Here is a 13,501-nt window from a genome sequence, read left to right as displayed (position 1 = left end):
ATAAGTACAGTTCTTGGAGAGTGGGGAGGGTTGTACCAATGATTCACTCAGCAGACTGCAACTGAAGGTCAGTGCAAGGACCTGAGGACTGGTGTGATGTGTTCATGTTTTCTGGTTCTGCTCAGAATCCTGGCAGCAGCGTTCTGTATGAGCTGCAGCTGTCTTATGGTCTTTTTGGGAAGACCAGTGAGGAGCCCATTACAATAATCCACCCGGCTGGTGATAAAAGCATGAACAAGTTTCTCTAAGTCTTGACTGGAGACAAAGCATCTAATTATTGCAATATTTTTGAGATGATAATATGCTGATTTAGTTCAGGTCTGACTCCAAAATCACACCAAGATTCCTGACTTGATTTTTAGTTGTTTGACCCCTAGAGTGAAGGTACATGTTCACTTTGAGAACTTCATCTTTGTTTCCAAACGCAATGATTTCAGTTTTGTCTTTGTTTAACTGAAGGAAGTTTAGACACATCCAATTTTTAATTTCATCAATGCATTGGCACAGGGAGTCAATGGGGCTGTAGTCGGGTCATTCCACGAAATCGGTGCCTTTTCAACTTTGAAAAATTAAAAAATAAAATAAGTTGAATTTTAAAAAAATATATATATATGGAATGAAGACAACTTATATTGACAAGAAATTGTATTGGGCCATCTCAGGCTATATAATTTTTAATTTTATTACTACTTTTCTTCCTCATGTTTTGATATTTTTGTCAACCCTGTTACAGACGTAATCATCACTATATACTACAGTTTTAATTAGAACTATGTAATAGTTTTTACATATATGAGCAGTATTTTTGTCCCATTTTTCACTGGGGTTGTTTCAAATTTGGTATTTTTTAAACAAATCTTATTTTTGTCATTCAGATGACCAAAAACATCCTAATTTTGAATGCTGATCACCTGTCAATTAAGAAAAATATATATTTACAAGAGAGATATTAAAAGAAGGGCTTTGTCCAAAACAAAATGATGTGATTGTTACAACTGAAAAACTTGGAAGGCCATTTTATTATTTTTACATTATGAAATTAATGACAGTAACAGGATTGACATAATGGTAACAGGACTGACCAGAGTAACAGGGATGATGGGACACATTCTTCAGCATACAATCTACATATTTTTTTACATAATACTGTAAAGTTTCTTACTTTTTAATTTACATTATACTGTTTTGCATTCACTTTCCATGGCTGTATTAGTGAAACATTTAATTTCTAAGAGATCAAGAGCCTTATTTATAAAATGTTGCACAGAAACCATCCTAAATTTGATCTTACGATCATTTCTCAGATGTGCGTATGTGAGATTCTTAGAATGAACGTACACACAGAAAACGAGCGTATGTCTCTCTTTCAAATGTGAAATATATAGCCTAAATCACAAATAATCTTGAACTTGTGCGCAGCTGAATGGTTTCAGTTCTCTGCGTTGTAAACAACACCTAATTAATGTCGTTTACATATAAAAGATCACCAGTCATCATCCAAATCGTTTAATTTAGAATGGCGAGCTGTAAGAATAGCTTAGATTTCCAAAAAACCTGCAGTCACAAGGAAAAGTGTGCACTGTACGTCTGTTCAGACCCTGATGTGGCGCTAAGCACTTTTCTACGTTTTTTATAAATATGAGCTTTGGCGTGGATTTAAGCGTACGCACACTCTAAGATCAAATCTGTGCATATACATGCTTTATAAATGTTTTAAGGCTACTGTAATTCGACCCATGCATCCATACGTTTTGTCTGTGTCAGTGTGTCCCCTCACAGAGCTTAAAATATTCACTGCCCGCCGTGCCCGGCCAAATAAAAGATTTTGTTTGGATTTTAATAGGTAAATACTTAAGAACTTATGAATGGATCATTATTACAGTGATTATTATGTTTATAGCATGTTATATGTTTGGCAATGGTTATTTTAACCCTAATAGCTTTTCTTTTCTTAAACAAGTGTTGAAAGATGTATCATGGCCATATTCCAGGATGACAATGCCAATATTCAACAGGGTTAAAGCTGTGAAAGAATGGTTCACAGAGCACAAAGAATCATTTTCACACATGAATGGGCACTTCTGAGTCCTGACTTTAACCTCAATGTAAGTCTTTGGGATGTGCTGGAGGAGACTTTACAGAGTGCTCACCTCTTGCATTGTCAATACAAGATCTTTACTAAAAATGTAAAAATGTAAAATCATCAAAAATAGAAAATTATAGAAGAGAGAGAGAAACTTATTTTTATTTAAACTGTTGGCATCCTGGTTTAGAGATGATGTACATTCCTGGAAGTGATGTCACTGGAATGTACCTTTATTTATACAGGGTTCTTTGGTGAGGGTAACAGAGCTGACATGAAATAGGGGACACCGATAAAATGATTTATATTTTATGAAAAATAATGTATATTTGTGCTAAAACATTGCTTGACAAAAAGACTATACTTAGAACAATATGCAAAAGTGATTTTTGTATCATTTTGCATTCAGTTTTTTTTTTTTTTTTTCAGCAAATTAAAAGTCCTGCTGAAAAAGAACAATCATAGCAAGGGACAGGCCAAAAACCTTACCCGTATAAGAATAATTGCAATTTTAATTATTTAAAATAATATTTAATTGACTTTACTTTGGTGTAATATTGATAAAACAGTGCACAGTATTGATATGTTTTTAAATCACAAATTTATTTGTTGTTATAGTACTTCAATGTCTGGTTATTTCTTAGGGACGCAAAAGGCACCGATTTCGTGGAATGACCCAGTCGTTAGGTGATAGGGCTAGGTAAATCTGGGTGTCATCTGCATAGCTGTGATATGCAATTTGGTTCTTTCTCATTATTTGGCTCAGTGGCAGCATATATAGGTTGAACAGGAGGGGTGCAAGTATTGAACCTTGAGGGACTCCACATGTCATGGATGTCCACTCAGACTTATGGTCACGATACTAAAATAATAACCTCTCCCTTCTAAGTATGACCTGAACCATTTAAGGACCATCCCAGAAAGCCCAACCCAGTTTTCCAGCCTGTCAAGAAGGATGTTGTGATCAACAGTGTCAAATGCAGCACTGAGGTCGAGTAGAACCAGCACTGATAATTTACCTGTATCTGTGTTAAGGCGAATATCATTTATTATCTTTGAGTGCTGTCTCTGTGCTGTGATGCGGTCAGAAACCAGATTGAAAGTTGTCAAAATATCCATTCAAGCTTAAGAACTTGTTCAGCTGATTGAAAACAACTTTTTCAATGATCTTGCCTATGAAAGGAAGATTTGAGATTGGCCTGTAGTTGCTCAATATGGTGTTATCCAGATTGCTCTTTTTCAGGAGGGGCTTGACAACTGCAGTTTTCAGGGATTTTGGAAAAGTCCCAGAGAGAAGTGAGGCATTTGCCACTTCTAGGAGATCTGCTTCTAAACAGTTAAACACGCTTTTGAAAAAAGATGTGGGAAGTGTGTCAAGGGCGCAGGTTGATGTTTTAAGGTGCTGTACTGTTTCTTCCAAAATTTTACCATCAATTGCTTCGAAAACAGACATACTAGCTACTTTCTGAGGTTGTGATCTGATCTGTTTTACCCCGGTGAAGCTCAAGGATGTGCTGATCGCATTTCTGATATTATTAATTTTCTCAGAGAAGAAGGAAGCAAACTCACAGCATTTGCTGTCTGAGAGCATTTCACTGGGAATCTGACTTGGGGGGGTTTGTTAGTCTCTCTACAGTAGCAAAAAGAGTGCGGGTGTTGTTTAAGTTTCTGTTTATAATATTTGAGAAGAAGGTCGGTCTAGCTTTGCCTAGTTCCACATTGAAAGCATGACGGTTTTCTTTATAAATGTTATAGTGGATTTCAAGTTTTGTCTTTCGCCACATGCGCTCAGCTTTTCTGCATTGTCTTTTCATATTTTGCATTGCTGTTGAGTTTCTCCATGGTGCTTTTTGTCTGCCACTTTTCTTCCTGAATTTCACAGGAGCAATGTTATCAATAACATTCTGTACTTTTGAGTTAAAAGAATCAAGGAGAAAATCAGAAAATCAGTCTGCAGATATGCTTGGTGTTAAAGATATAGCCTTCATAAACAGTGCACTAGTATTCTCATTTAAGCATCGCTTTTTGACCGAGATAGATCTAGCTTCAACAGTCGGAGAGATCAATAAATCAAAGAAAATACAGAAATGATCAGATAGCGCTACATCCTTAATAACAATGGATGAAATGTTTAGACCCTTACTAATAATTAAATCCAGAGTGTGTCCACGATTGTGTGTGGCTCCATGTACATGCTGAGTCAGATCAAAAGTATTCAAGACTGTTAGAATTTCTTTTGCCATATTGGATTCTGCATTTTCTATGTGGATGTTAAAGTCCCCATTAATAGCAAAACAGTCAAACTCAGAGGAAATTGCTGATAACAGTTCTGTAAAGTCCTCCACAAAGGCTGGAGAGTATTTTGGAGGCCTGTAAATAACTATAAGTAGAATGCGAGGAGCACCTTTTAACACAATACCGAATTATTCGAAAGACAAGTAATCACCAAATGACACTTGCTTGCATTGATAGACATCTTTAAATAGAGCAGCAACACCTCCACCTCTCCTAACAGCTCTGCAGACACTCATAAAAGTAAAGTTAGGAGGGGCTGTTTCATTCAGGATTGTTGAACTGCAACTGTCTTCAAGCCATGTTTCATTTAGAAGAATAAAATCTAGGTTGTTTGTGGTTATTAAGTCATTGACTAGAAGTGATTTATTTTTAAGTGAGCGGATGTTTAAAAGTGCTAACTTAACAGTCTTACTTTCTGTCTCTACAGTAATCTTAGTTTGACGTGTAATAGGTAGCAGATTAAATGGGTTTGCCAAACGGTTTGAGAAGGCCTTAGGCTTTCTATTACATAATAAAACAGAAATAGAGAAAGCAACAGGCACACTGGGTTCCCACTTGTTCTGTAAACATTTGATACAGTCACTGTTATCATAGCGGGGACCCGACACACATCACTGAGAGCTGTTATCGGTTGTTTTGGTTCACCTAGAACAGATGGAGGAGGTTGAGGGCCCTGGCGTTGTGGCAGGGGCCGAAGAGCTCTCGCAGGAGTAGGAGGAGGGCGAGCTGGGCCCACAGGCTTTGGTGGTTTCAGAGCTTGACGCTTTTTTGTTGATATCTGGGGGCTCGCAGCAAAAGAGTGGGAGAGTTTGGTTCCAGCATACACCAGTTCCTCCATTTTCTCTGAGAAGCACAGAAGAGGGGATGCTGGAGAAAGGGATAAGGTGTCCGGTGAGAGAGGCTGTTGCTCTGGTGTTATCGGAGGCTGTAATATGTTGTCCTGGCTTCCCTGGCTGTTTTCCTGAAAGTCGTCCTTGGGTGCTGAATCTTGGAGCAGTTCTAACACGTCACTGTCTCTCGGTGAGCTCTGTGGGCAGGGCTCAGTCAGGATTGTGTGCGTGAGCAGTGGTTGTTGTGGCTGCGTGGTGTTATCATTGACCTTGTGGGATGTGTCAACCGCATGTCCATTCAGGTGCTGAAATGAAGTCCTGTGGTCAGTTGTACTCTGTCCAGGTGTGTTTGTGCCATTCAGGTTGAGTGGATTTGCACACACTGCTGAAGGATAATGGAGGCAGAAGTAGATATTGTCCTTTAGCACTCTTGAGCCCAGTTTGTTTGGGTGCAGGCCATCATGAGTGAACAGTTGTCTCTGACTTCAGAACAGATTGAAGTTGTCGATGATATTCAGTCCTTTTAAGTTGCAGGTTTTTTGCAGCCATGTGTTAAGACCAAGCAACCGTGTAAATCTATTTGTTCCTCTTGCTGGGAGTGGTCCACTGATGAACGACTGAACTTTTAGTCTTTTGTAGATTTCCGTTTAAAAAACGTTTAGCAACGTTTTGTCGGGGCTGAACGCAGCCCTGCTGAGTGTCTCCATCACACAACCACGAAACAGCCTGTGAGAGGTGTTCAAGTTCAGCGTAGAGGTCTCTGATACAAGCTGCAAATCTCTATGTGATTTAATTCAGTTTAAAGCCAGTTCAAACAGCGCTGACTTAATCAGCAACACTAACGTGCAAAACAGGTTAGAATACTTTTCAACCAACAATTCAACAACATGTAACTGAAACCGTGGTATATTGTCAGCAATGTAGGTTAATATTTAATTTAATTTTTAATGTAGACGTGTATTAAATGAGTAATAAAGGCCAAATTACAATTTTTTTATCATAAACGTTTTTGTGCATTTGTAATTATATTAAATGTGTTTATAGACTAAATACCATAAAGCCATTCTAGATATAGAAAGAATATTTTTACGTTTTACCATGAGGTGCAATGTATGGAATGCCAAACCTGCCAAAAATAAATAAATACATACATAAACATACAAATAAATGTAAAAAAGCAAAAATATATAAATAAATATACAAAGAAAAGCATAAAAACTAAAATAAATAATTATTTATACATTTATTCCCTTATGTATGTATTTTTTCTGAATTTATTTCTTTTTTCTTTTATTTATTTATACATTTATTCATTTAGACTTTCATTTATTTCCACATGTATTTATTTATTTATTTCCACATTTATTCATTTCTACATTTCTTTATTTTTACATTTATGTATTTCTACATTTCTTTGTCCGTAGGGTAATGAGGAGGGTGTGGTTTATCTCAGACATAGCAATCGAGCTATAACTATATGTAGGTGAGGGCAAATCGTTGAGGCCACAGTGACACCTTGTGGTGTGCCCTAAATACAAGAAGTGTAGCCTACTGACGAGCCTGTTGATAGTGGGATAAATGATATTGATGGGCAATATGGCCAAAATCTTATATCACGGGTTAAATCAAATAATATCACCCTAATTTATTTAGGTGTCTGAATACATTTTGGTTTGACTGTAATGTAATAGAAAAGGTACCATCCCCCAGATGTGTCCACAACATCGAATCTGGCCCTCTTTTAAAATAGTTTGGACACCCCTAGTAAAACTCCATTGTGGATGTGCTCTTCCCACTGCTTAAGCAAACGTTGCAACATTCTGTTGTCATTATGATTTTATGTAGCTTATATTAAAGACTTGCACCGCACATGTTGCAAATAACTTTTCCTTTTCAAATCTGAAGCATCTCAGCTGAAGGAAATAATCCATTATTTATCGGCTTTATTATGTCAGCCAAAAAATTTTATCGGGTTGATAATGACAACATTAAAAATTATCATATATCGGCTGATACCGATATGGTGACTGATATATTGTGTATCCCTAGCCTCTACTAAAACCATGGATGTAGGTTATTGAGGGGGAAAACAAATTCTTAAGTTATGGATTAAAAATAACTGACAGAAACCAGCATAACACATGGTTTAATTTGAACTGTAACAATGATAGTTTGAACTTTGCTGATATAACAGATGTAAGTGAATCAAATTATATAAAAAAACTGTTTACTGAAGAAAACGTGTCACATCTTCTAAACACATTTACTTTAGTGAAAAATTTACCATCAGAACTTTATCAAGGTTCCCTAAATGACATTTCACCAAAACTCCATATGGTAGCACTAATATAGTTCAGTCAGGACCACTTTAGAGAAATAGAAAATGTATTGACAATATGAATTTGGCGAAAGGCTTAGGCATCAAGGGGTTCAGCTGCCATACTAGACAGCTAAGATACATCCTTAGCTTAATCCTCCAGCCTGTCAGTAACCAGATATTTCTTAGCTATACACAATGCAGAAGAGATACAACAGTTATGAAAGACTGACAAATAGTTGTATGTTCTAAGAAGATCCAACGCTGCATAACAGAGGTACTACAAACGATTCCAAAAAAGTTGGGACACTGTACAAATTGTGAATAAAAAAGGAATGCAATAATTTACAAATCTCATAAACTTATATTTTATTCACAATAGAATATAGATAACATATCAAATGTTGAAAGTGAGACATTTTGAAATGTCATGCCAAATATTGGCTCATTTTGGATTTCATGAGAGTTACACATTCCAAAAAAGTTGGGACAGGTAGCAATAAGAGGCCGGAAAAGTTAAATGTACATATAAGGAACAGCTGGAGGACCAATTTGCAACTTATTAGGTCAATTGGCAACATGATTGGGTATAAAAAGAGCCTCTCAGAGTGGCAGTGTCTCTCAGAAGTCAAGATGGGCAGAGGATCACAAATTCCCCCAATGCTGCAGCGAAAAACAGTGGAGCAATATCAGAAAGGAGTTTCTCAGAGAAAAATTGCAAAGAGTTTGAAGTTATCATCATCTACAGTGCATAATATCATCCAAAGATTCAGAGAATCTGGAACAATCTCTGTGCGTAAGGGTCAAGGCCGGAAAACCATACTGGATGCCCGTGATCTTCAGGCCCTTAGACAGCACTGCATCACATACAGGAATGCTACTGTAATGGAAATCACAACATGGGCTCAGGAATACTTCCAGAAAATATTGTCGGTGAACACAATCCACCGTACCATTCGCCGTTGCTGGCTAAAACTCTATAGGTCAATATCTAATATCTAAACATGATGCAGAAGCGCAGGCGTTTTCTCTAGGCCAAGGCTTATTTAAAATGGACTGTGGCAAAGTGGAAAACTGTTCTGTGGTCAGACGAATCAAAATTTGAAGTTCTTTTTGGAAAACTGGGACACCATGTCATCCGGACTAGGGAGGACAAGGACAACCCAAGTTGTTATCAGCGCTCAGTTCAGAAGCCTGCATCTCTGATGGTATGGGGTTGCATGAGTGTGTGTGGTATGGGCAGCTTACACATCTGGAAAGGCACCATCAATGCTGAAAGGTATATCCAAGTTCTAGAACAACATATGCTCCCATCCAGATGTCGTCTCTTTCAGGGAAGACCTTGCATTTTCCAACATGACAATGCCAGACCACATACTGCATCAATTACAACATCATGGCTGCGTAGAAGAAGGATCCGGGTACTGAAATGGCCATCCTGCAGTCCAGATCTTTCTCCCATAGAAAACATTTAGCACATCATAAAGAGGAAGATGCGACAAAGAAAACCTAAGACAGTTGAGCAACTAGAAGCCTGTATTAGGGAAGAATGGGACAACTTTCCTATTCCTAAACTTGAGCAACTTGTCTCCTCAGTCCCCAGACGTTTGCAGACTGTTATAAAAAGAAGAGGGGATGCCACACAGTGGTAAACATGGCCTTGTCCTAACTTTTTTGAGATGTGTTGATGCCATGAACTTATTTTTCCCTTAAAATGATACATTTTCTCAGTTTAAACATTTGATATGTCATCTATGTTGTATTCTGAATAAAATATTGAAATTTGAAACTTCCACATCATTGCATTCTGTTTTTATTCACAATTTGTACAGTGTCCCAACTTTTTTGGAATTGGATTTGTAGGAGGTACGAGGAGGTGAAGGGGTGGCGGTGGGTGCAAATGTCTGTTCGACAGACTGAAGAGCGTACGTTTGACTGGGCTTAAATACGGTTGATTAGAGTAGGTGGAGTAATTGATCAGCTGAGCATCAGCTGATGTAGTTAGCAATCAGTGGTCTGCCTGAACTACACTTGAATTCCATTCGGTCACTCAAGCTCCATTTAACAAAATCACAATGACCCTCATTTATCAAACGGTCGTACGCCAGAAAACTGTGCATACACTCGTTTCCACTCAAAGTTTGGCATTTATCAATATGAGCGTGAGCGGTCAAATCTCACGTCAGGTCTCAGCTTGTGAACGCATGTTTTTGAGTCACCGGGAACTTGCGTGCAGCTTAGTAAATCTGGTGGAGAACTGTTATGTGAACATTTAGATTATGTTCCTGACCGACAACAACTCACTAACTGTTCATTAACCATTAAACGACACGATTAAAATGTCAAATTAAAATTAAATTAGAATAGATGCATGTCTTAAAATACCAAAAATAAAATACCCTTCAATTTTTGCGCATGTGAAGGATGATGCTTTACGTGGATATTGAAACAAGAGTGAAATAGAAAGCCTTTGTTTACATAATTAACAGTAGTTCAGCAAACAATAAATGTTACATCGCAAATATGGAAACGTTTGGATTCTTCCCGAATGAGAGAGGTAGGCTATGTGAGACCAATTCAGTTTTGCTTTAAATAAATTAATTCTGCTTTATAATGAATGCCACTATAGCCTAATTTGTGTTTTAATATATAGCTACTTATTTTTCATTCTTGTTCTGTTGTGAATAAAATAAATTGGTAACACTTTAGAATAATGGTCCTTTATTAATAAGTAACTATGCAGTAAGTAATGCAGGATTAATGAGTAGTACTACATTAACACTTCTACTACTACTATGAACTAATATAGAAACAAGCTTAACTAATCAGTAAGTAATATCGAATTTAGGAAATAGTTCCTTATTAGGTAATCAATAATTACTGAATGAGACTAGCATCATTGATAACTATTAACTACCTGACGAATTGTAAAGAACATTATCGTGTGTCTGAGACGTAATCAGTCATAATTTTTACTCTGAATATAGTCATAAAATGCATCACTAATTACCTAGTGTTACCTAGTCACTATGCAGGAACTACTAGTGATCTGGACTATTATTTTAAAGTGAAAAACATCACCTTTTTTCACTTTAAAATAATGGTCCAGATCACTAGTAGTTCTTGAAGATTTTTTTTTTACTCATAACATGGTCATAGAATGCATCACTAATTAATCAAGTACCTAATCATTCTTCAAGAACTACTAGTGATCTCAACCATTATTTTAAAGTGAAAAAGATGTTTTTCACTTTAAAATAATGGTCCTGATCACTAGTAGTTCCTGCATAGCAACTAGGTAACACTTGAGTAATTAATGATGCATTTTATGACCACGTTGAGAGTAAAAAAAAAAAAGACAATTGCTCACATCTCAGACACTTTAATGTTGTGATTAGTAATTAATTAGTAATTCTTTATAATTTGTCATAGTCACCTATTAGTTATTAATGATGCCAATCTCATTATGTAATTATTGATAAGCTAATAAGGAACTATCTTAGTCCTAAATTTGATATTACTTACTGATTAGTTAAGATTGTTTCTATATTAGTTAATAGTAGTAGCTGAAGTGTTAATGTAGTACTACTCATTAGTCCTGCATTACTCCCTGGATAGTTGTCACAGACACGTCAGGTTCCAACATCAAGCAATCCCAGCGCACACCATCCCCAGAGTACTGATCACCGCCACCTGCACCTCATCACCACACTCATCAGCAGCACCATAAAGAGCACACACACAGCACTCCATGTCCGGTCTCGTTCGCATATACTTCTGTTAATGCTTACCTCAAGGACTCCTCACTCCATACTTACCTGTCTCCAGCGTGTCTCCTTCCCTCTGTGTGCCTTGTCTACTGTGTGGGTGTGCTCCAGTCATCTCCAGTATCCTCCAGCGATCTCCAAGCTCCAGCGTGTTCATACATCTCCATATCTGAAAGGAAAAGGACAGTAACTATCTCCATTATTATCATCTAATCATCCTTTGACTCTACTCTGCTTACCTGTTTCATGCTCCATGCTCTACTGGTGTCAATAAAGACAAGTTACCTGTTTACATCTGTGTCTGCCTCCTGTGTACCGTAACAGAAGACCGGACCAACACCGCAGACCCAGTATGAGCCAACCAGATCCATTTCAGGCCCTGGTGGATGCGCTTCGGCGAACCCTCACCGCCAATCCACCGCCACCATCTGCAGTCACTTCTCCCTCACCTGCACCAGCTGAACCTATGTTTGTATTGTGGCGCTCCTGGGCATGCGATTGCGGCGTGCCCCACACGACCTCCTCGACCCATGGTGAGTGCCATCATCCCTTTTACTCAAAAAATGAAACCACTCACCACTGTCGTCAATCTTACTGCCGCTGATATCTCCCTTACAGTGGTCGCACTCCTCGACTCAGGGTCAGCCGGCAACTTCGTCTCCGGCAACCTCTGCCGGCAGCTACGTCTCAAGACCTCTCCGTCTCCGACGATCTACCAGATCAACTCCATAACTGGCAAGCCTCTCAGCCGTAAGCATGTCCGCACAGTGGCAGGACCCCTCAAGCTTCAAGTCGGTCTACTACATCAAGAGGAATTACATCTGCTGGTTCTGGAGGATTCCACCGCTGATGTGGTTCTGGGGCGCCCCTGGTTGGAGCAGCACAACCCAACCATCTCCTGGAAGACGGGCGAAATCCTGAAGTGGGGCGACACCTGTTTCTCTCGCTGTCTAACTGAACTTCCTGTGCCACCTTCTCCATCTTCTGATCTCTCCCTCTGTGCAACATCCATCGAGAGTCCAGTTGAACAACGCTCCATCGATATCCCCAAGTGTTACGCCCCCTTCAGCGATGTCTTCTGCCCACAGAGGGCTTCCAAGCTGCCTCCACACCGGCCATGGGACTGTGCCATCGACCTGCTTCCGGGTGAACCAGTGCCGAAGGGTAAGATCTACCCACTATCCATCCCGGAGGAGAAGGCCATGGAGGATTACATCAAGGAGGCCCTAGCCCAAGGATACATCCGGCCGTCTACTTCCCCTGCTGCTTCCAGTTTCTTCTTTGTGGCTAAAAAGGATGGAGGCTTGCGGCCATGTATTGACTATCGCTCTCTCAATAAGATCACCGTCAAATTCAGGTATCCCCTTCCTCTCGTCCCAGCGGCCCTGGAACATCTCCGTGGTGCCACTGTGTTCACGAAGCTGGACCTCCGCAGCGCGTACAACCTCATCCGGATACGTGAGGGGGACGAGTGGAAGACCACCTTCATCACTCCTACTGGTCACTATGAGTACCTTGTTATGCCGTATGGCCTGGTCAACGCCCCCTCCGTATTCCAGGACTTCATACACGAGGTGCTCCGGGAGTTTCTCCACCGCTTCGTCCTAGTCTACATCGACGACATACTCATCTACTCCCGGAGCCAGCCCGAACATGGCCGACACGTTGCGGAGGTCCTCACCCGACTTCGCCAGTTCCATCTATTCCTTAAAGCAGAAAAGTGTTCATTCCATCAACCCACCGTCTCATTCCTTGGATACATCATCGACCACAGTGGCATCCGGATGGACGTGAGGAAGGTGGAATCCATCACCAACTGGCCAGAACCCACTACCATTAAAGAGTTGCAACGTTTCCTTGGATTCTCAAACTTCTACCGTCGATTTATCAAAGATTACAGCTCCATCACCCATCCACTCACCAGCCTTCTCCGAAACAAGCCCAAGTCTCTGTCCTGGAACCCAGCAGCCACCAACGCCTTTAATCGCCTCAAGGAAGCCTTCGCCACCGCTCCCTTACTCGTTCACCCCGATCCAGAACAGCCCTTCATCGTAGAAGTGGACGCCTCTACCACCGGAGTGGGAGCGGTGTTGTCGCAGCAGCAGGGGACGCCAAGTAGACTCCATCCATGCGTCGTCTTCTCCCGCAAGCTCAGCCCGCCGGAAGTCAACTACTCCATCGGTGACAGGGAACTCCTAGCTGTAAAGCT

This window comes from Megalobrama amblycephala, linkage group LG1 (assembly GCF_018812025.1).
Source record: "Megalobrama amblycephala isolate DHTTF-2021 linkage group LG1, ASM1881202v1, whole genome shotgun sequence".
NCBI lineage: Eukaryota > Metazoa > Chordata > Actinopteri > Cypriniformes > Xenocyprididae > Megalobrama > Megalobrama amblycephala.
Note: the sequence above shows the minus strand (reverse complement) of the source record.